At 48.1% G+C, this 24,730-nt stretch overlaps 1 long non-coding RNA gene across 1 annotated transcript; it reads right to left on the bottom strand.

Moving 5' to 3' along the window:
* Positions 1-1,890: 1,890 nt before the first annotated feature.
* Positions 1,891-6,069, bottom strand: LOC123082519 (uncharacterized). Its single transcript, XR_006439042.1, has 4 exons — positions 5,795-6,069; positions 4,565-5,688; positions 2,715-2,799; positions 1,891-2,212 (listed from the first exon to the last, which is right to left on the bottom strand). It is a non-coding gene; the product is annotated as an uncharacterized lncRNA (long non-coding RNA).
* Between the last annotated feature and the right edge of the window lie 18,661 nt (positions 6,070-24,730).

Below are 24,730 nucleotides of genomic sequence, written 5' to 3'. Positions count from 1 at the left end.
TGTGCCTTAGGGAGGGAACGGACCAGCTACATTCCACCTAATGACACAAACCAAACACACCCGTAAATGACAAAAAAAACTAGCTACTATTTTAGCTGTATCTAGTATTATATGAATGTCATATCATACTCCATAACAAAGCTGCAGTACAATCTAACGGTCAGGAACAGTGCTGTGAAATCTTGAGACATGACTGACAGTCCTGCTAGAATTTGAAAAAGCAAAACTTAATGATCAGTCATATTTATGCACTTCACTATGAGAAACAACTCACTTTTAACCATAATAGATATCTGGAAGGTATGTTTCAGTCTAATTTTACTACCAGTGGTGTGTGAGAAGGCAGATTCTGTGACCATACAAATTATCCATGTACATACTTACGTATGAGTTTTCAGAGCTTAAATCGCGCCCGTCATCTTCGGCATGGTGCCAAAGCGGCGCCGCAGGACTCGCCTGGTTGCTGATGGTCTCCCAGACCGGGCCTGGGTTCAGGACATTGCGGGCGCTCTAGGCCCACCGGCCATGGTGCAATACATTGAGCTTTGGCGGCGCGTGTGCCTCATCGCTCTTGCGGACCGCTCGGACAATCTACGTTGGCGCTGGACCGCCAATGGCCTCTACTCCGCCAAGTCCTGCTATGACGTGCTCTTCCTCGGCTCCACCAGTTCACCGCATGCTACTCTCACCTGGAAGACTTGGGCTCCCCTCAGCGTCCAGATTTTCATGTGGCTCGCCTTACAGGACCGATGTTGGACGAGTGAGCGACTAGCACGCCACGGTCTTCCACACTCCCCTGCGTGCGTGCTCTGCGACCAGGCCACCGAGTCTATGCAGCATCTCCTGATCGGCTGCCCCTTCCCCCGCACGGTCTGGCATGGCATCTTCTCCAAGCTCAGGCTCACTGCTACCATGCCCATCGGGCATGAGTCCTTCTTCGACTGGTGGCATGAGGCCACTACGTCCGCCATGCTCTCTCTTCGCAAGGGCACCGCTTCGCTCGGAATCGTCGTGGCCTGGACCTTATGGAAGCATAGAAACGCTTGTATCTTCAACAACGCCAGCCCCTCCACTGCCGAGGCCATCAAGGCTGCCCTTGCCGAGGCTAGGTTCTGGGCGATGGCAGGTGCCAAGGGGCTTCGTGTTTTCATTTTCGACCCGCCTTGATTCTTGTTGCCACTACTGTAATGCACTGCTGACCTAGCCACCAAATGTGTGGCTTCGTTTAGCGCATGTAACTCTCTTCTTTCTATCAATGAAATGATACGCTCTCATGCGTATTTGAGAAAAAGAGAAGTTTTCAGAGCTTGAGTAGGCATACAAAATTTCCTTGTATCAGGTAATAAAATAAAAAACTGATCATATCAAACATCTAAAAGAAAAGGGAAAATCATGGGTAGCAGACCCCAAAAAAGGAGAAATGCTTCGGCTGCATGCAGAATAAAAATGTGGTTGATGTCTCATGTGTTTCTATAATTCCAGAGTTACATAAACCCATGCAGCAAACATAGAGTAGCATCAACTTGAGTGAAACTTTGCAGATAAACATGCAGAGGCGATAAAGGATCATATAGCTACTGAACATTGATGGTCACACTTTCCCTAATAAACCTGTCTTAAGTTTCTTCTAAGCAGGCAAGTGGAGCTAGGAGGGTGGCAGCGGCAAAGTGTAGAAAAATGAGGATGACAGGTTCAGGCCACTATAGAGCGAAGAATGAGTGTCCAAGCCGAGCATGGCGGACACTGATTGTAGGAGTGTAACCTTCCTGGAACTAGGCAGCAGCCATAATTCTATGTATACTATACCTTATAACATACAAGCATTATCTATCCTTGCTGCATATGGTGATGAAGTGATGTGAGCTCCATTATCACGGTTAAATCACTAGGAAGACTCAGAAGATAAATTGTATATAGATACTGACTTCACAAAGACAATTAACCCAAGCAACTCTACAAGTCATTAATAACAAACACAAGCTCAGACAATTAAATCCAACAAAGTCCACTTCCCAGACAACCGTACATGAAAGTAGAACAACCGACATACTACAGAGGTGCAATCTACAACCGTACATAAAAGTAGAACAACCGACATACTACAGAGGTGCAATCTTAGCGTCAACCACATCGCATGCTTCAGCATATGGAGGAGACCAAACAAATTAGACATTTTTCTTCATTTTAGCAACCCATGTATAACCCTGGGTACCTGCAGAACCATCAATGTCATGTCAGTAACCCAATTTGTACTACTCACTCCCAAAAGAAGTCAAATTTTGCACGATTCCAATAGTACATTTTAACTTTGCCATTGTTCAAATTATACAAAAGAATCTAAAGCTGAATCATTGTGTGAACCAAAATTATACTATTAGAAGAAAAAAAATACAAACGGAGAACAACAATAGAAGAACAATTATTCTGTAATGTCCTCATGATTTTTTGCTACATGAGTACATATGATCGCAGTAGGTCATAAAAGATCATTGACTGAATGCCTCAAAGAGAGGCAAACACTAGACTTCTTAGATTGTTCTAGATCAACAGCATACTATTTAGAAATGTGGGAGCTAGACAGTCTAGAAATTATTCACATTCATGCATTACAACCTACAACAATAAATCATGCATAATCCTCTAAACTAAGTATACAAGACAAAAAAAATGCTGCCTAGCTTAAAGACATACACATAACATGAAGATAAATTTACCTCACTCATTCAACCAAGATAGCACATTACTAGATCACAAGAGTTCAAAGTTCCAGCTCCACCCATTTCCACCCAACTCCCCTGCCTAAAACCAAAAAAACAATGAAAATTCAAAAAGAAGTTGAATCAATGGTATGTGCAAACCGCTATATATTTATGTAAATGGAAGAGGGAAAAGTAGCTTTTGTGGCAAGGATAGTAAATGACACCACATCTATTGCCAAGTGCAAAACAAGAATGATAAGACTGTTCCGATTGTCCAGAAAAATGCATTTATCTAGAACACTATTGTCAAAAAAGCCTGTACCATTTATGACCAATATGCCAGAGTAAAGTATGCACATTTTAGCATCTCATATTGCCATTCAAATTATATGAACCAGTACTGTTTTCCAATAGCAAATTAAGTATGTGATGTCATGAATTAATAAGACAAAGATTATCTTGCACATACATTTATTTAATAGCACAACATAACGATCTTTAAGCTTCCAGATGTGGCAATGGGTTAACTATTTCACATAGCAGATATATAGTTTCCTCATATTCTCTTAGTGTAGTTATAGCCACAGTTTCCAATTCTTATAAACCTCCTGATGGAAAGATCATTAAACGGACAGAATCATAGTAAGCATTTAGCAGTGGCAAGGCATCAAAGCAGTAGAAATTCGTTCCAGCTTTAATGTAGTCCAGTAATAATAAGTTACATCACGATAAATCACCGGCACAACAAAGAAACAAACACCTCAATGTATTCTAGTCGATCCTTAGGGATTGTTTGGATAGCTAGTTTTTAGAGAACCGGATAGCTAAAAACGTGTTTTACGGACTAAGTAACTGAAACTTTGTTTGGCTAATCCAATCCTTGGATAAGAAAAACTTGGTTCTCGAAATACTCAGATTTTGCGTTTTTGGAAAAATGGCTCCGAGACGTTTTTGTGCAAACGTGTTTTACAAAAACAGGTCCTGACTTGTGTTGTGAGGCGTGCCGTGGATCTTCATGGAGAAGAACGCCTTCCTCCAAGGCTGGAGCTGGCGCCAACGCTGGCGCCCTGATTTGCGGCAGCCACGACGGATGGTAGCGGACCACGGACGGCGGCGATGGAGAGGCGACTGTGCCAGTGTACGACCATGCTGATAGTGACCTCGTGGTCCTCCCCGACGGCACGATGTGCTGCCCGCTTCCCTCAAGAGACAGGAGTACGACTCCCCGACGCTCGTCGTATAGCCCCGGCACCACGACACCATGACGGCGGAGGGTAGTCTTTGCGGGGAAGACGAGCTCGACGACCAGGGTAAACACCCTGCCGGCGGCTGCACGTGGAGTCGTGTTGGTCAACTGGAAGGCGAGCAGCAGCCCATTCAGATTCTATGCTCGGGGTGACAACCTCCGTGACTTGGGGAAGAGCCCGCCGGCGACCACGGACGGGATCCTTGTCGCCGGAGGGGACGCGAGCAGCAGCAACGAAGGAGTCCTGGGCTGGATCTTGGAAGGTTGTCAATGGCGGCCGAGTGGGGATAGCAGGAAGAGATCATGCCTGACATATGATAGAATAGGCTATTCACTATCCAAACAAGGAATAATACATCACTGATTTGTTACTTTCTTGACCCAAACATAATTTTCCATATACTCTTTCTTGATAAAAAAGATTGTAAAACGTGTTTTGTTAAAAATAGGCTAAAAACTGATTTTCTATATACTCGTGGCTAACGCTCCGTATCCAAACAACCACTTAATCATATTAACAATGTTACAGCAATCACATACAGAAAGTAACAGTAATGAATCCCAGCAAAACAAAATAATGGACTATTTTGGTTGTGCAATGTAGATAAGGAGGTCTTACCTGCAGTGTAGAAATTATGGTAGGGATAAAACATGTCGATGCACATGCCATTTCTTTTAATGATATGTTTGATCTGCACTGAGTCAAGTTGGAGCATGAAGTTGCCAATCCCCGTAGACAGAACAATCACATTTGTGTCCTCATCATACCCCACGATAAGTACCAAAGGCTTTGTGCTTGGAAGCAACCCCTTCAAAGGAATGGTTTTCTACAGCAACACCCATCCGACAACACCATCACAGTTAGGTTTCCTCTCCCATAATTGGATGATCCGTTCCGACAAAACAGCAAGGCCTAGTCCACTATTCTCCGTCCGCAAGAGCTGAAAAAACAAGTCAATGGTAACATGGTTGTCTGCCGGCTTCTCGATCACACCAAGACTCTGCATTTGGATGTCAAACACAAGGACATCACCTCCACAAATAAACTAGCAAAGCACATTTCCAACAAGGATGCTGCCCCTTCTGGCATAAATTTCATTTGCTATCGCCGTCGAGAAAATATTTCCCCAAGAACTAGACGACGAGTCATAGAGAGAACCAAATGCCTGGTTGTATCCATTGCAGATCAAGACCAATTTGAACGGGACCAAGATGCAATCGCCAAGCACGTGCCCATGTTCGGCATCAGCGCACAACACCGAGGCATGCCATACACAGAAACTACCCGTTAGGGCATCGTGGAGTCCTGGTGGGAAAGGCACGCGATGTTGCCGGCCGGAGAGAGGATCCCACACGACGGCCTCGCGCCGACACTCGTTGATCAGGACAGCGAGCCCGTTGCGGCCGCCCATGAAGCGCCACTGCTCCATTGAGCTGCGGCTCTTGGGCATGGAGAAACGATGGGCATGTATGCGGTCAGGCAGTTCCAGGACGGGTTTGAAGTCACAGAATACGCCATATCTTTGGCTGAAGAAGCCGATGAGTGGGGGTTTTCCATGGTGTTTGCGGAAGCGTTGGACGAATTGGGGGTCAGAGAGGATGCTGCGCCAGCGCTTGCAGACGGCGGACGCACGAGGGAGGGAGGGAGGCGCAGGAGGATCTCCTGGAGAAGGTCCTCGTCTTCCAGCGGTGGTGCCGATGCCGGCGAGCAACGGCGGCGGCTCATAGTTCAGTCTATTGTTCCTGAAAACAAAGATGGGAAGAGAATCATCAATCAAGACTGTTAAAACCAAATCAAAACTGGGAAAGCAGGAGGTAGAGAGGAGTAATAGAAACCAGGGGCACTCACCGTTTCTTCTAGGGGCTGGATCAGAGCGCCGCCGTTTTCTGCCTCGATCCTCGAGGAGCTAGGGTTAGGGTAAGGGCAAAGGACGCTGGGGCAGGGACGAACGGAGGAGGCAGGGAGAGGTGCGGTCGCCGGAGGGAGAGGCGCGGCTGCCGGAGGGATAGATGGGGCAGAGAGCAGGAGGAGCGCGGTGCAGGGGCGCGGGAGGGACGGCGGCGGCTGGCCTCCGGTGCTGGGAGAGGCGCACAGGTCTGGGAGAGAGATTCGATCTGTGAGGAGTTTTTTCCACTCTCTGATGGGGAATGCGACACTGTACTACTGTATTTTACAAACCGCAGCTATTTTTTTTTACCAAAACGCAATTACTCTGGTGGAATATGACCATCCACAAAAATATGGGAAAAATTCGGAGCCTTATTAACAACGAGTTTGAGCACCCTAAAAAAACGAATTTGAGAGCAAGAGGAGCGTCCTGCAACCACAATTTAGTCTAACGATTAGCTCTGAAAATATATACTATAGTGTATTAAACAATATTGTGAGTAAGAATTATAAAACCTTGCGCATAAACAGTTTTTTCCTGACAAAATGCATAAACTGTTTCATGTATTACACACACTCGATGATGTCAAGCAGGTATTAGTACTACGATGAAGCAGGTACGTCCATCTGCAAGCCATAACGACGAGTAGTCCATCTGAAGCATGCGAGAATGCTTCCCTCCCCTCCGGAGGCGTTCCCGAGGATGCCCCCGGGAGACAACCCTAGCACCGCCGCCCCCGTACCATTGCCTTGCCCCCCTCCCTTGCGGCTGTCGGTGGCGTCGCCGGACAAAGGCCACGTGGCGCAGGCAGCGGCGAGGCGGCTTCCTCCTGCGCGCGGGTGGCACACATTGGGGGCGGCCTCCCCTGCTCGGTGGCGTCGGGCGCCAGCCGGCCTGTGCTTCGGCTTCCCTCCTCTTTAGCGTCCCGATGGGCTGCCAGGGCCGCCTCCTCCCCTCCTCCCCCCTCGACCTCGACTCGTGGGGATCTGGAGGCCTGGGGGCGAGCTGGCGGCGGATCTGGCAGCCCCTACACAGATATGGCTGGTAGTGGCGGTTGGCAGCGGTAGGGGTGACCGGCGGCCCTTCTAAGGTGGTGGTGCTGCAGCTGGTGTTTGCCCTGCAACGGTGGGGTGGCTGGGCACCGGATGGACCTGGCCAGGGCGTGGAGACGCAGGAGTTGTGGTGCTAGTTGACGATTACTTTGGAGGCCTTCTTCGGCGGTAGGGCGCGGTCGATCCGGCGGCTCTCGATGGCGGATGGGTGGCTACCTCTTCCTTGTGTGGTGCTGGCTAGAGGGAGGCTGCTGGACGGACGGGTAGATCGACAACCTGTCACCGGCATAGGGGTGCGCCAATTCGAACGGGATCTGCTCCACCCTCCTCTTTTGCTAGCCTAGTGCCTCCTTGCCGTTGATCGTTGTTCGGGGAGGGTCGGTCAACGGCAGTTTCGATGGTTAGGGATCTGTCAATCGCCTCAATTAAAGCTCGTGCCTTTAATGGTCTCCGGAGTGTCTAGATGCAAGGGGGTGGCCTTGGTGGAGGGAGTTGCACGCTCGTGGGCGGAGCTTGTGGCTCGGGCACTAACGGGCTTGTTGTCATGGACGCATGGGCGGCATGAGGGCAGGCCTTCGACCTTCTCGGGGGTGGTGTGGCCGACGCTTTCATATAGGGTCGTACCCCAGGCGGAGGCGGAGGGTGGTGGCCGGGGTGAAAACTTCGTCCAGATAAAGCGGGACAAAAGTCTTCTTCGGTAAGCATGTAAAACCTTCTAAACCATGATCCCGCTTTCAGACACCAAAACAGTTATGCCACCAAGCTCTCCGGCCAGCAAACAGAGCCTTGAGACATCACAAACGCTTAGCCCCATCAGATTCTAGGAAAGAAATGTGCTTTGTCTTCACTCCTCATCTCAAAATAGTGGAGCACCGGATCGACTATCGATAGCTCCATGGCCGGAGTGAGTCTTGGTGTTGCTAGTGTGCTCAGTAAGCCCAGATTCTTGCCAAACTCTTTTCTCTTGATCCTTTGTGACTCGCGCTATGATTTTCATGTGTGCTTGTTTTAACAATGAGGGTTTGAACTTTGAATCTGCAGAGGTAATTTGGGGATTGGATTGCCCACCGGGTTCATTGCGCGCAACCTGTTCAGCGGAATACCACATGCACGCCCCTGGATTTTTAGTCCGGCTCTCTAGTCCAGATGGTCTGTAAAGGTTTCGGTGAGGTGAGTTAACTTTAAAGTTTTAATATCGGTGCTCTCTTTTGAGCAAGTTCATGCATCTTTGCATCCTGCACGGGACTAATATGTGGGCACATGAACATGGGTAACATCATAATGACAGACTACAATCAGGCTGTTAACTGGAAGGTGCTGTGCCTCTGCCTCTTTTTTGCATCCGTTGATCAGAGGTTGTACGTACATGGCGCTATGTTAGGATTAAGAACAATAAATGGTCCAACTTGGTTAATGTGACATTTGCGTGAAACTTCCCAGGACAATCAACTGGTACAGGACTAGAGAACCCGTAAGTTTTAATGGTGTGGTTTGCTGACTATTGCTAGTACTGTATTTCTTACCCATAAATGCCATACAATCAACTATGGAACTATCATTCCTACTTGTTGTGCTCTATTTGGTAGTCTGGGACAAACCTCTTATCTGTATGGTTCGGTTTAACAGCTGACTGCAAAAATTCGTTATTGTATGGCATTTAATTTGTGTCTTGTTGGCCATGTCTGAATAGAATCTTTTTGTTTTTTAGCGCATTTTAGTAGATTCGTGATTTTTTCCCATCTTGTGTTAGTTAGCACATTTTTTTAGATTGGTGATTCTTTTCCCATGTGTTTATCTGTCAACAAGTCACCACGACGCAAGATTTATTCGTTGTTTTTTTAATTAAGGAGCATTTTCCCCAAATTTAATTTCATTTAATGAAACTTATAAGACAACAATGTCTAATCGACACAAAGGCTCAGTTTTAATAGGAAAGGAAAGGATTACAGAGCCTCAACCTAGGGAGAGTTGTCCAAAAACTCAGAGCACATTGAATCCCCTGATATTGGATCTGTTTTAGCGGGCGCCTTTTCGCTATGTTGTTTTTTTGCCTCCCATCACGGTTTCTGAAATATCCTGAGATCCATATAACTCAGAAACATTTGAAAAAGTTAAGGCAGTTTTAAAACTTCGGTGATAAGCTTGCGCGAGAGGAACTTTTCCTTTGGAAGAACACCGATGCACTGGAACTGTACTATATTCAGTCAATGAAGAGTAGATATATACAGGTACAGAGCACACCGTGCAGCCATGATCTTAACTATTGACGCTGCTAACTCCACTAATCAGGGCATGTGATATGGAGCCATGAGACCCGGTACAGTTTGTTACAGATAGTGGGAGCTACGGGAGAACACTACGTGGGTTCAACGGTGTGTCTGGACGTGTTCCAACACTCTGTCCTACTGGTATTCCCCTTGTCTCACATCATTGATAATGCTTTACTCCTCCCAACCCTAGCCGCCACTCCTCCTCACCCCCCACTTCTTCCCTTCCTCGCCGCCGCCTGAGGCAGCCGCCGGGCAAGCCCGGGGTGCCAAGGATGGTGGCGGCGGGGCCTCGGTTGCCCTGCCTCGGCGTGGGGAACCCCGGATCTGGAGCGGCGGCTTCATTGGCAAGGCACGGCCGAGCCGTGCGGGCGGTGGATCTGGCGTCCTGGCCGCGCTGGCGGCGGAATCCGGTGGTCGTTGGCGGCCGGCGGCGGCTTCCGCGGCGGTCGGTGCGCGCGATCTGGCGCCTCCCCTCCTCCTTTGTTCGGCGTGCAGGTCAGCCTGGTCGGGCCGCGCTTCCTCTTGGTCGCCGGTTCTGTATAGGAGGCGCTGCTGGTGGCGGGGATCTAGTTCGGGCGAAATCCTTGGCCAGCCATGACTGGCCGTGCCGACGGCGACGCCTGAGGGCGCCGTTCCCCTCCTTGAAGGCGTCGGTATGGACTGATCTCCTCACTTCCCCTTCCCTAGGTCTCTTGGGCGAAAGCCCTAACTTTGTTGGGCGGCGGCGGCGCTCACGGCGCCGTTCCTTTCTTGAAGGCGCCGCTTTGGGAACCTTGGGGTTGGGTGGCGCTTGTGGGTGGTGGGCGACGGCGGTGTTGCGGCCCTATCCTAGCATGGATTTACGTCCGGTGCTTGGAGATGGACTCTCGTAGGTGGAGGCCATCGACTGGCGTTGTGGTGGCGTCAATGGCGGAGGACCTGCCAAGGCTCGCGTAGGTGGAGGTCGTCGTTTGGCGTCATGGTGGCGTCGATGGCGGAGGACCTGCCAAGGTTGTCACCTCAATCTGCTCTGAAGATGGACCGGTGGAAGATGGCGGCGGCGACGACACATGTGAGTGTGTCCGAACGGTTTGAGCCCCGGCCCCAGCAGATGGATCGGTCGAGGCCTCCGGCTTTAGATGTTAGGCTTAGGTGAGAGGTCTGGGTATGTGGCCCAGCTTGCTGTGACGTCCAGGTAGTTACGCTACAGTAACCCTCCGCCAATGATGCCACGTCACTACGATTAATGTTGATAGTCTTGCGATGGTTCAAATCCCGTTCAAAATTCAAAATTGAAATAAAGTCAAACAATAAAAGTTTTTCAAAATTTAAAACAAAAATGTTCGGGAGATGCCATATTTTACATAAGTCAATATGGTGTAATAGACACAATTTTATAAAATGCCTAAGTATTTTAAAATAAGTAAAAACAGAAAAGGAAAAGAAATAAAAGAAAGGAAAATACAAAAAGAAAGAAAAAGAAAAACTAAAACAAAAAAAAAGAAGTAGGGAGAAACCCCCCGTCCTTTGGGCTTCGGCCCACCAGGCCGCAAACCACCCCGCCGCCTTAACCACCCCCACTCCCCCCACTGGCCACCGACACCCCCCACTCCTCTCCCGCAAATATCTCCTCCGCCTCCTCTCTCCCGATCTGGATCGGGATCGAGAGGAGGCCACCGACGCGCCTCGCCGTCCCCATCATCAATCCCGCCGCCCGTCGCCCCATCCCGCCGGCGTAGAAGGCCCCCACGCCACGGCCAAATTCTCGTGGCTCCCTGCCATGCTCCGACCCCCTCCCATCGCCGCCGTTCTCCGCCACTGATGCCGTCTCTCGGACCCCCCCCCTGCCGGACCGCCTCCTCGACCCCGCCCCGCCTCCATCGCCGACGCCCGGCTCTCCGTCCTTCGGCGGCCGGCCTCGCCCCGAGTGGATCTGGATCGGGGCAACCGACGCCCCGACCCGTCGCGCGCCATCGCCCCTCCACCCCGACGTCCCAGAGCAGCTTCGCCGGACCTCCTCGCCGGACTGCCGCCGCCTCGTCCTCTCCCTCGACGGACCTCCTCGAACCTCCCCGAGCCCTCTGCCTAGACCCCACGCTCCCGCGGTGAGCTTCTGCGCCGAACGCGCCGACCCTTGTCCCCCTTTCGACCTCGTTGACCTAGTCGCCGCCGCCCCTGTAGTTCGTCCCGCGCCTCGGTGTTTCGCCCCCTGCCCGCGTGTCCCCGCGGCCCGTGCGCGCCGCGGCCGCGCCATGCCTCACTTCGGGGACGCGCTCGCCGCGCCCGCGACCTCCCGTGGCCGCGCCCAGAGTTCTGCTCCCCTGCGCCGGCTCCACTTCCTCCGCGCCCTAGCCGCACCCACCTACACCCAGCCGCCCGTGCCTACTCCCGCCGCCACTCCCGCTGCTGCACGGCTCCGCCGCCCTGCGCCACTCCGGTCGGTCGTGCCTCGCCGGCGCCAAACGCCGAGCCCCACCATGTGGCTGGCCTTGCCCAGTGCCCAGTCGGGCTCACGCCCGCACCCGCACCGCCCTTTGCCCGCTAAGGCCTCCGTGCCTTTGACATGTGGGGCCGCCCCCAGAACGTTTTTAGAAAATAAATAAATAAATATGTATATATAATAAATAAAATAATTAATTAGTAATAGAAATAATTAATTAATTAATTAACTAAATCAATTAAGTTGATTAATCCTAATTAATTAATCTAATAAACATGTTAGTTTAATTAAACAGTAATTAGTTTAACTAAAACTCTAATTAACCTAAACAGAGTATGACAGATGGGTCCCACTGGACCCACGCGTCAGTTTGACCCAGTCAACCACTGTTGACTGCTGACATCAGCATGACATCATGCTGATGTCATAAATCTAATTTCGAATTAAATTAAATAATTAATAAAATCTTTAGAAAATCATATCTTTTAATCCATAACTCGGATTAAATTATTTTCAACATGAAAGTTGCTCAGAACGACGAGACGAACCCGGATACGCAGCCCGTTCGTCCACCACACACCCCTAACATATCAAACCCGCAACTTTCCCCCTCCGGTTCATCTGTCAAAAAAACACGGAACACCGGGAATACTTTCCCGGATGTTTTCCCCCTTAACCGGCATCACCTCATACCACGTTAGGGCCCGCCTAGCATCGTTACTTGTCTTGTCATGCATCGATATGCATCTGTTTACATGGTATTCATTGTTTCTTCCTCCCTTTTCTCTCCGGTAGACTACGAGACCGACGCTGCTGCTGCCCAGTTCGACTACGGAGTTGACGACCCCTCTCTCTTGCTAGAGCAACCAGGCAAGCCCCCCCCCCTTGATCACCAGATATCGCCTATTCTACTCTATACTGCTTGCATTAGAGTAGTGTAGCATGTTACTGCTTTCTGTTATACCTATCCTGATGCATAGCCTGTCCTTGTTACTACTGTTGTTACCTTTACCTGCAATCCTATATGCTTAGTATAGGATGCTAGTATATTCATCTGTGGCCCTACATTCTTGTCCGTCAGCCGTGCTATACTATCGGGCCGTGATCACTCGGGAGGTGATCACGGGTATATACTATATACTTTATACATGATACATGTGGAGACTAAAGTCGGGTCGGCTGGTGGAGCACCCGCGAGTGGATCTTTGTGGCGGAGCGACAGGGCAGGTTGAGACCGCCTAGGAGAGAGGTGGGCCTGGCCCTGTTCGGCGTTCGCGGATACTTAACACGCTTAACAAGATCTTGGTATTTGATCTGAGTTGGCTACGAGCCTATACGCACTAACCAACTACATGGGAAAGATATGGGCACTCGGCGTCGTGGTATCAGCCGAAGCACTTCGTGACGCCAGCGACTGAGTGGGGCGCGCCAGATTGAAACGTAAGCCTGCTCTTGTATTAAGGGGGCTAGTTCTGCTTCCGGCCGCCCTCGCAACGTGCAAGTGTGCTATGGGCGATGGGCCCAGACCCCTGTGCGCTTAGGTTTAGACCGGCGTGCTGGCCTCTCTGTTTTTCCTAGGTGGGGCTGCGACGTGTTGATCTTCTGAGGCCGGGCATGACCCAGGAAAGTGTGTCCGGCCAAATGGGATCAAGCGTGTTGGGTAAGTTGGTGCACCCCTGCAGGGAAGTTAATCTATTCGAATAGCCGTGATCTTCGGTAACAGGACGACTTGGAGTTGTACCTTGACCTTATGACAACTAGAACCGGATACTTAATAAAACACACCCTCCCAAGTTCCACAGACAACCCGGTGATCGCTTTTCCACAGGGCGACGAGGGGAGGATCGCCGGGTAGGATTATGCTATGCGATGCTACTTGGAGATGCTACCTGGAGATGCTACTTGGAGATGCTAGTTGGAGGACTTCAGTCTACTCTCTTCTACATGCTGCAAGAGGGAGGCTGCCAGAAGCGTAGTCTTCGACAGGATTAGTTATCTCCCTCTTATTCTGGCATTCTGCAGTTCAGTCCACTGAAATGGCCCCCTTACACATATACCCATGCATATGTACTGTAGTTCCTTGCTTGCGAGTACTTTGGATGAGTACTCACGGTTGCTTTCTCCCCCCTTTTCCCCCCTTTCCTTTCTTCCTGGTTGCCACAACCAGATGCTGGAGCCGTGGAGCCAGACGCCACCGTCGACGATGACTCCTACTACACTGGAGGTGCATACTACTACGTGCAGGCTGATGACGACGACCATGAGTAGTTTAGGAGGATCCCAGGCAGGAGGCCTGCGCCTCTTTCGGTCTGTATCCCAGTTTGTGCTAGCCTTCTTAAGGCAAACTTGTTTAACTTATGTCTGTACTCAGATATTGTTGCTTCCGCTGACTCGTCTATGATCGAGCACTTGTATTCGAGCCCTCGAGGCCCCTGGCTTGTATTATGATGCTTGTATGACTTATTTTATTTGTAGAGTTGTGTTGTGATATCTTCCCGTGAGTCCCTGATCTTGATCGTACATATTTGCGTGCATGATTAGTGTACGATTGAATCGGGGGCGTCACAAGTTGGTATCAGAGCCAACTGCCTGTAGGAATCCCCCTTCCACACTCCTTGGCCGAAGTCGAGTCTAGACATTGCAAAACTTTTACTAACATGGTTGTGTGTCTTACGGGCACACGTCACCATTTGGGTGGTAGTAGGATCTTTTACTCCTCGACCTTTACTCTGGGACTCTGATCTCTCTCCTATTCGGGTTTAATGAATTTACTAAAATCTAACTTTAGGATCTCGTTACTACTTCCTCCTGAAGAACCCCTCACTACAGGTGATTGCTCCGTGAACCAGAAGGATTTGAAGATACTCTCCGATATTCTCTCGAGACCTTATGCCTGTCGCTTTTGCAATTCCCTACCACCGAAACATCCCTATGGATAAATACTTACACCTGTCGTTCTTACTTTTATTCCCAGTTGATCTTGTTATTACAAGATACCCCGAAATTCTCTCTAATGTTCCGAGAATCCTTTTGTGCCTACTGCCTTGCAGTTCCTTGTCGCCTGAATACCCCTACGGATAATTTCTCGCACTTACCGTGTATCCACTCATCCCCAGTTGATGCATGTATGTCACGAATCCTCGAAATACCATTCGATCTTCCGAAAATCCTGAGCATCCTATTGCTCTTGAAATTCTTGATTACTTGCATTATGGTTAATCCCATAAGTCTAGTAATCTTGTTGACATCCATTGTCATTATCATTTGAGTTCGTTGATTCGATTTGTTGCGAATGCTCGCAATCCTCAAACGGATCCTAGAATTCTTCCTTCCAGCTCAGACGTCATTTTTGAACATGAGCTGGTTCTCGACCAATCAATCGCCGTCGATTGTGCGCCTAAGTCTATTGAACTTATCCATCCTTGGTCAGAGCGTCTGCTTCTGATCCTTTGTTTTGGAAATCATAATTCCTTTGTTATCTAAGCATCAAATTATTCAGTTGTCCTATAATATGATGCCCGTGCATTCTTTCTTCCTCTGATAGAGTACCGATACTCACATCAGCTCCGTTGTGGATCGCCCGATCCATTGTTGGATTTTACCTGACAACGCCCTTCATATTCAATAACCATGTGAGCCTTTCCTCTGATACATAATGCCTTTGGTAAATTGTATCCTCTGCTTTCTCAACCATGCTCTGCCTTCGAGCTTGAGTTAATTACTTCTAAAGATTCTAGTATATGATTCTGAGTTGCCCCGATGGGTTGAACCTATGCCTTCCTTAATATGTGTGAACTCGGAAGTTTTCACGAGTCGTACTCATCTGGTATTTCACCAGGTAAAACTTTCAACACTAATGCTTTTATCAAAGCGAGAAGTGAATGGAAGGTTATACATTGAAGAAGTGGGAGTCGACCTTGAACTTTGTGTTCATACCCATGGACGCGATGTATATCCTATCATGGAAGCTTCTTGTAATAAAAAATGTTTCCTTGATAACTAACATATGGTATCTGTGAATTGATCCCTTGCAACCGTGGTTCCGACCATATTTTCTTCTTGATTCCATTTCTCGGACAAGTTAGAGTACTTGTCATCTGTAGAGCATTACCCTAGTCCAACCTCTACTTTGATTTGTCGTCGAGTATTACCCCCCTGGTATCTCGAGATTATCATGGAACTGCATAACTTCTTATGAGTTCTTCATCAAGTGCTACCTTCCAACTAATTCCAATTTTTCACGGGCTCTGAGTTATTATACACTCAAAGACATCGATAACTGAACCGAGTCCGCACTACGGTTCAACAACTCTTCAGTAAGCTTCTATAAATACGAGTTTGTACCCGATCACGCCATTCCTAGCCTGTTTGGCTATATCATTGTCGTGATGATTTTAACTGTGCTACCCGGTCCTTCTTCTCGGAGCACAATTTTCGACGATGAACTAACCTTACGTCGATCCTCATCGTCATATCATTTCGCCTTGAACAACAAGCTTGGTTTCGAGTTTGTGTCGTACCCTTGGTTCCAATAACCTTTCACTTCATCATTACTTTGACTTGATGTCGTCGCCGATCGATTACATCTTCATGAACTCTCGCGACAAAGGTGTCGTGATCATCAACATTCTGAGCTCATCCATGATATCAATTGAATTCATGATGAGAAATACCATCCTTGCCCTCGATGAATTGTATTATCATCGACCACTTTATTGCCTTCCCACCAACACAAGCTTGTTCATGCTTGGTGTTATACCTTGAGTTCCTTGCTACCCAACATTTGATCTTCCTTACCTCGGAAGTATTACCATCTCTTTTTGTCAAGAATGTGGTGGGAATTTCACCACCTCTTAAGAATTCTTGATATCAAAATTCTTCTTGCCATCTTCGTTCATTTCTTGGTCCCCGTGTTAATTCCAACAAGTGAACGGTGTTGTTTGGATTCTTTCCTTCTAGCAACCCTATTTCTTTGAAGTTAATGGTCGAAAGTTCATTCTTAGGCTATTGATTATTGAATCACCATTCTGACATTGGTCGTGCAACCCAACCCATATTTCAGGCGCACCTTTCAACCAATGTTTAATTGGGTATGTTCTCCTTGAGTATACCTCATTATATTATCTGATCTGACAAATGTTATTTCCTTGTTCACATAATTGTGGAAATCCATCTTTTGAAAATCTCAATGGATTGTCGCTGAGTCCATCAGCCACCTCCTCATCCTCAACTTGGTTTAATGATGAACTATTGCTTCAAGAACCCGCTCCCATAGTTCATTTCCCGAGAATCTTGCAATGTCATTTCGTCGATTTGCGTTGCACCTTTTCTTCTCAGGTATCCTAAGTCTGAGGTATCCTGACACCAATCGGATCTGAATCTCGGTCAAATATGATGGTTGGGACAACTTTCCAAGAGTTATGATGTTGATCCTTTGATGACTCGGTAACATGATGTCATGCCTAGCACCCCCCCCCCCGGCTGGAGGACCTATCTTTATAGATACCTTTTCAGCAAGGTTATCCATTCGTCCATGAGGAAATTGTAAGACTTATTCTACAAGTTATTCCTGATGGATCCTTCGTGTTTCCAAAGTCTGGTCTTCACCTGAAGACCATGTCAATGCTATCTTGAAGCATGTCAATGGTACTCCGATTTTCAACAGGAACATTTGAAGCACGATGCTAAATTTTATTTATCACTTATCCTAAAACCGTTGTATGGGTAATATCATGAGATTCCTTCCCCCTTACCTAAATGGTTTTCTACTTTATATCCTGTCATGGATATCTTGCTCTGCTTGTCCTTGGGAAGGATTTACCCCTGAAAGATGTGTTTAAACACATTTTCCTTTCCATTGTTCTGTTTAAACATAATAATCACTTTTCCTTTCCATTGGTTTGTTTAAACCTTCTTGTGATCTATATAATATAAGCAGTAATATCCCTGCTTATGTAAACACCTCGGTGTACCATCTTGCCTGGTGTAACCCTGTTACTATTGTTGATGATATTTCGGTAACCCCCATTGGACGAGAACTTTGCCTATTGGTCCGCCTCGTTCAACGAGCAGGAAGATGGTTCTCTTTGTCCCTCGCCCTTGGTACCGATGTTGTTGCCGACATAACCGACAGACTATCCTCTGACATGCCTTCCTTACATGATCGTGTAAGACGTCATCGCCTTCCTACTTTTAATCGACATGGTGGGCCCATAACCCACAGGTCCACTGGATCGAAATCTGACTCTTCTTTACAACCCGGATTCTAATGTATCCTTTGCACCTGGCTTCGTATGTGATTCACAAGCTAAATGCCATACCAGTAATCATCCTGGAATGAAACACCATGTTATACTCGTTGTTCAAACCCCCATTCCAGCTTCTGTGTAGTCATCGAATGATTGCCTAACCGTTTGAAACTTTGGTACCATCGTATATTGCACTCAACAAATTCGTTGGGATACAACTCGTGGGGTACCTTATGTGTTTCCCATTGAGTTCACCGACAGATGCCCAACTTTGTGGAGATGCGTTCTTCTGGAGTTTTTTTTCCTTCGTCGTGTTCATAGGATGATGGAGATCCCGAAGAAAGGATGACAACTTGATCATGGTGACTTGAAGCAGAGAAATGAATACATCAATGTATTGGATCGGCCTCATCGAGAAGAGCAAGCCAGCATGAGAAGAACCGCTAAATTCGTTACCAAACTTTCCCCCCTTACTCCACCGCCTAAATCTCGGGACGAGATTTCTTGTAGTGGAGGAGAATTGTGATGCCCGGGTAGTTACGCTACAGTAACCCTCCGCCAATGATGCCACGTCACCACGATTAATGTTGATAGTCTTGCGATGGTTCAAATCCCGTTCAAAATTCAAAATTGAAATAAAGTCAAACAATAAAAGTTTTTCCAAATTTAAAACAAAAATGTTCGGGAGATGCCATATTTTACATAAGTCAATATGGTGTAATAGACACAATTTTATAAAATGCCTAAGTATTTTAAAATAAGTAAAAACAGAAAAGGAAAAGAAATAAAAGAAAGGAAAATACAAAAAGAAAGAAAAAGAAAAACTAAAACAAAAAAAAGAAGTAGGGAGAAACCCCCCGTCCTTTGGGCTTCGGCCCACCAGGCCGCAAACCACCCCGCCGCCTTAACCACCCCCACTCTCCCCCACTGGCCACCGACACCCCCCACTCCTCTCCCGCAAATATCTCCTCCCCCTCCTCTCTCCCGATCTGGATCGGGATCGAGAGGAGGCCACCGACGCGCCTCGCCGTCCCCATCACCAATCCCGCCGCCCGTCGCCCCATCCTGCCGGCGTAGAAGGCCCCACGCCACGGCCAACTTCTCGTGGCTCCCTGCCATGCTCCGACCCCCTCCCATCGCCGCTGTTCTCCGCCACTGACGCCGTCTCTCGGACCCCCCCCCCTGCCGGACCGCCTCCTCGACCCCTCCCCGCCTCCATCGCCGACGCCCGGCTCTCCGTCCTTCGGCGGCCGGCCTCGCCCCGAGTGGATCTGGATCGGGGCAACCGACGCCCCGACCCGTCGCGCGCCATCGCCCCTCCACCCCGACGTCCCAGAGCAGCTTCGCCGGACCTCCTCGCCGGACTGCCGCCACCTCGTCCTCTCCCTCGACGGACCTCCTTGAACCTCCCCGAGCCCTCTGCCTAGACCCCACGCTCCCGCGGTGAGCTTCTGCGCCGAACGCGCCGACCCTTGTCCCCCTTTCGACCTCGTCGACCTAGTCACCGCCGCCCCTGTAGTTCGTCCCGCGCCTCGGTGTTTCGCCCCCTGCCCGCGTGTCCCCGCGGCCCGTGCGCGCCGCGGCCGCGCCATGCCTCACTTCGGGGACGCGCTCGCCGCGCCCGCGACCTCCCGTGGCCGCGCCCAGAGTTCTGCTCCCCTGCGCCGGCTCCACTTCCTCCGCGCCCTAGCCGCACCCACCTGCACCCAGCCGCCCGTGCCTACTCCCGCCGCCACTCCCGCTGTTGCACGGCTCCGCCGCCCTGCGCCACTCCGGTCGGTCGTGCCTCGCCGGCGCCAAACGCCGAGCCCCACCATGTGGCTGGCCTTGCCCAGTGCCCAGTCGGGCTCACGCCCGCACCCGCACCGCCCTGTGCCCGCTAAGGCCTCCGTGCCTTTGACATGTGGGGCCGCCCCCAGAATGTTTTTAGAAAATAAATAAATAAATATGTATATATAATAAATAAAATAATTAATTAGTAATAGAAATAATTAATTAATTAATTAACTAAATCAATTAAGTTGATTAATCCTAATTAATTAATCTAATTAACATGTTAGTTTAATTAAACAGTAATTAGTTTAACTAAAACTCTAATTAACCTAAACAGAGTATGATAGATGGGTCCCACTGGACCCACGCGTCAGTTTGACCCAGTCAACCTCTGTTGACTGCTGACATCAGCATGACATCATGCTGATGTCATAAATCTAATTTCGAATTAAATTAAATAATTAATTAAATTCCAGAAATTAATAAAATCTTTAGAAAATCATATCTTTTAATCCATAACTCGGATTAAATTATTTTCAACATGAAAGTTGCTTAGAACGACGAGACGAACCCGGATACGCAGCCCGTTCGTCCACCACACACCCCTAACATATCAAACCCGCAACTTTCCCCCTCCGGTTCATCTGTCAAAAAAACACGGAACACCGGGAATACTTTCCCGGATGTTTCCCCCCTTAACCGGCATCACCTCATACCACGTTAGGGCCCGCCTAGCATCATTACTTGTCTTGTCATGCATCGATATGCATCTGTTTACATGGTATTCATTGTTTCTTCCCCCCTTTTCTCTCCGGTAGACTACGAGACCGACGCTGCTGCTGCCCAGTTCGACTACGGAGTTGACGACCCCTCTCTCTTGCTAGAGCAACCAGGCAAGCCCCCCCTTGATCACCAGATATCGCCTATTCTACTCTATACTGCTTGCATTAGAGTAGTGTAGCATGTTACTGGTTTCTGTTATACCTATCCTGATGCATAGCCTGTCCTTGTTACTACTATTGTTACCTTTACCTGCAATCCTATATGCTTAGTATAGGATGCTAGTATATTCATCTGTGGCCCTACATTCTTGTCCGTCAGCCGTGCTATACTATCGGGCCGTGATCACTCGGGAGGTGATCACGGGTATATACTATATACTTTATACATGATACATGTGGAGACTAAAGTCGGGTCGGCTGGTGGATCTTTGTGGCGGAGCGACAGGGCAGGTTGAGACCGCCTAGGAGAGAGGTGGGCCTGGCCCTGTTCGGCGTTCGCGGATACTTAACACGCTTAACGAGATCTTGGTATTTGATCTGAGTTGGCTACGAGCCTATACGCACTAACCAACTACGTGGGAAAGATATGGGCACTCGGCGTCGTGGTATCAGCCGAAGCACTTCGTGACGCCAGCGACTGATTGGCGCGCGCCGGATTGGAACGTAAGCCTGCTCTTGTATTAAGGGGGCTAGTTCTGCTTCCGGCAAGGAGGACGGCAAGGAGGTTGCCGCGCCCGGCAAGCAAGCTGCCGGGAAGAAGCCAAAGAATGGACCCAAGCCCGAGACTGAGTGCTTTTATTGCAAGGGAAGCGGTCACTGGAAGCGGAACTGCCCTAAGTACTTAGCGGATAAGATGGCCGGAAAAACCAAAGGTATATGTGATATACATGTAATTGATGTGTACCTTACTAGTGCCCGTAGTGGCTCCTGGGTATTTGATACCGGTGCAGTTGCTCACATTTGTAACTCAAAACAGGGGCTGCGGAATAAGCGGAAACTGGCAAAGGACGAGGTGACGATGCGCGTCGGGAATGGTTCCAAGGTCAATGTGATCGCCGTCGGCACGCTACCTCTGCATCTCCCTTCGGGATTAGTTTTAAACCTTAATAATTGTTATTTAGTGCCAGCTTTGAGCATGAACATTGTATCGGGATCTCGTTTAATTCGAGATGGCTACTCTTTTAAATCTGAGAATAATGGTTGTTCCATTTTTATGAGAGATATGTTTTATGGTCATGCTCCTATGGTGAATGGTTTATTCTTTATGAATCTCGAACGTGATGCTACACATGTTCATAATGTGAGTACCAAAAGAAGTAAAGTTGATAATAATAGTCCCACATACTTGTGGCACTGCCGCCTTGGTCACATAGGTGTCAAACGCATGAAGAAGCTCCATGCTGATGGACTTTTAGAGTCTCTTGATTATGAATCATTTGACACGTGCGAACCATGCCTTATGGGTAAAATGACCAAGACTCCGTTCTCAGGAACAATGGAGCGAGCAACCGACTTATTGGAAATCATACATACCGATGTGTGCGGTCCAATGAGTGTTGAGGCTCGCGGTGGCTATCGTTATGTTCTCACCCTCACTGATGACTTAAGTAGGTATGGGTATATCTACTTAATGAAACACAAGTCTGAAACCTTTGAAAAGTTCAAGGAATTTCAGAGTGAGGTTGAAAATCAACGTGACAGGAAAATCAAGTTTCTGCGATCAGATCGTGGAGGAGAATACTTGAGTCACGAGTTTGGCACACACTTAAGAAAATGTGGAATAGTTTCACAACTCACGCCGCCTGGAACACCTCAGCGTAATGGTGTGTCCGAACGTCGTAATCGCACTCTGTTAGATATGGTGCGATCTATGATGTCTCTTACCGATTTACCGCTTTCTTTTGGGGCTATGCTTTAGAGACTGCCGCATTCACTTTAAATAGGGCTCCGTCGAAATCCGTTAAGACGACACCGTATGAATTATGGTTTGGGAAGAAACCTAAGCTGTCGTTTCTAAAAGTTTGGGGATGCGATGCTTATGTCAAGAAACTTCAACCTGAAAAGCTCGAACCCAAATCGGAAAAATGCGTCTTCATAGGGTACCCAAAAGAAACTATTGGGTACACCTTCTACCTCAGATCCGAAGGCAAGATCTTTGTTGCCAAGAATGGGTCCTTTCTGGAGAAAGAGTTTCTCTCGAAAGAAGTAAGTGGGAGGAAAGTAGAGCTTGATGAAGTATTGCCTCTTGAACCGGAAAATGGCGCAACTCAAGAAAATGTTCCTGAGGTGCCAGCACCGACTAGAGAGGAAGTTAATGATAATGATCAAGATACTTCTGATCAAGCTCCTACTGAAATTCGAAGGTCCACAAGGACACGTTCCGCACCAGAGTGGTACGGCAACCCTGTCTTGGAAATCATGTTGTTAGACAACGGTGAACCTTCGAACTATGAAGAAGCGATGGCGGGACCAGATTCCGACAAATGGCTAGAAGCCATGAAATCCGAGATAGGATCCATGTATGAAACGAAGTATGGACTTTGACTGACTTGCCCGTTGAACGGCGAGCCATAGAAAATAAATGGATCTTTAAGAAGAAGACAGACGCGGATGGTAATGTGACCATCTATAAAGCTCGGCTTGTCGCTAAGGGTTATCGACAAGTTCAAGGGGTTGACTACGATGAGACTTTCTCACCGGTAGCGAAGCTGAAGTCCGTCCGAATCATGTTAGCAATTGCCGCATTCTATGATTACGAAATATGGCAAATGGACGTCAAAACGGCATTCCTTAATGGTTTCCTTAAGGAAGAATTGTATATGATGCAGCCGGAAGGTTTTGTCGATCCTAAGAATGCTGACAAAGTGTGCAAGCTCCAACGCTCGATTTATGGGCTGGTGCAAGCATCTCGGAGTTGGAACATTCGCTTTGATGAGATGATCAAAGCGTTTGGGTTTACACAGACTTATGGAGAAGCCTGCGTTTACAAGAAAGTGAGTGGGAGCTCTGTAGCATTTCTCATATTATATGTAGATGACATACTTTTGATGGGAAATGATATAGAACTCTTGGACAGCATCAAGGCCTACTTGAATAAAAGTTTTTCAATGAAGGACCTTGGAGAAGCTGCTTATATATTAGGCATCAAAATCTATAGAGATAGATCAAGACGCCTCATAGGTCTTTCACAAAGCACATACCTTGATAAGATATTGAAGAAGTTCAATATGGATCAATCCAAGAAAGGGTTCTTGCCTGTGTTACAAGGTGTGAAATTGAGCTCAGCTCAATGTCCGACCACGGCAGAAGATATAGAAGAGATGAGCGTCATCCCCTATGCCTCAGCCATAGGTTCTATTATGTATGCCATGCTGTGTACCAGACCTGATGTTAACCTTGCCGTCAGTTTGGTAGGAAGGTACCAAAGTAATCCCGGCAAGGAACACTGGACAGCGGTCAAGAATATCCTGAAGTACCTGAAAAGGACTAAGGAAATGTTTCTCGTTTATGGAGGTGACGAAGAGCTCGTCGTAAAGGGTTACGTCGACGCTAGCTTCGACACAGATCTGGATGACTCTAAGTCACAAACCGGATACGTGTATATTTTGAATGGTGGGGCAGTAAGCTGGTGCAGTTGCAAGCAAAGCGTCGTGGCGGGATCTACATGTGAAGCGGAGTACATGGCAGCCTCGGAGGCAGCACATGAAGCAATATGGGTGAAGGAGTTCATCACCGACCTAGGAGTCATACCCAATGCGTCGGGGCCGATCAAGCTCTTCTGTGACAACACTGGAGCTATTGCACTTGCCAAGGAGCCCAGGTTTCACAAGAAGACAAGGCACATCAAGCGTCGCTTCAACTCCATTCGTGAAAATGTTCAAGATGGAGACATAGAGATTTGTAAAGTACATACGGACCTGAATGTAGCAGATCCGTTGACTAAACCTCTCCCTAGAGCAAAACATGATCAACACCAGAATTCCATGGGTGTTCGATTCATCACAATGTAACTAGATTATTGACTCTAGTGCAAGTGGGAGACTGTTGGAAATATGCCCTAGAGGCAATAATAAAAGCATTATTATTATATTTCCTTGTTCATGATAATTGTCTTTATTCATGCTATAATTGTGTTATCCGGAAATCGTAATACATGTGTGAATAACAGACACCAACATGTCCCTAGTGAGCCTCTAGTTGACTAGCTCGTTGATCAACAGATAGTCATGGTTTCCTGACTATGGACACTGGATGTCATTGATAACGAGATCACATCATTAGGAGAATGATGTGATGGACAAGACCCAATCCTAAACATAGCACAAGATCGTATAGTTCGTTTGCTAGAGTTT

This window comes from Triticum aestivum, chromosome 4A (assembly GCF_018294505.1).
Source record: "Triticum aestivum cultivar Chinese Spring chromosome 4A, IWGSC CS RefSeq v2.1, whole genome shotgun sequence".
Taxonomy (NCBI): domain Eukaryota; kingdom Viridiplantae; phylum Streptophyta; class Magnoliopsida; order Poales; family Poaceae; genus Triticum; species Triticum aestivum.
The sequence above is the reverse complement of the archived record's forward strand: the minus strand, read 5'-3'. Positions and strand labels throughout refer to the sequence as shown.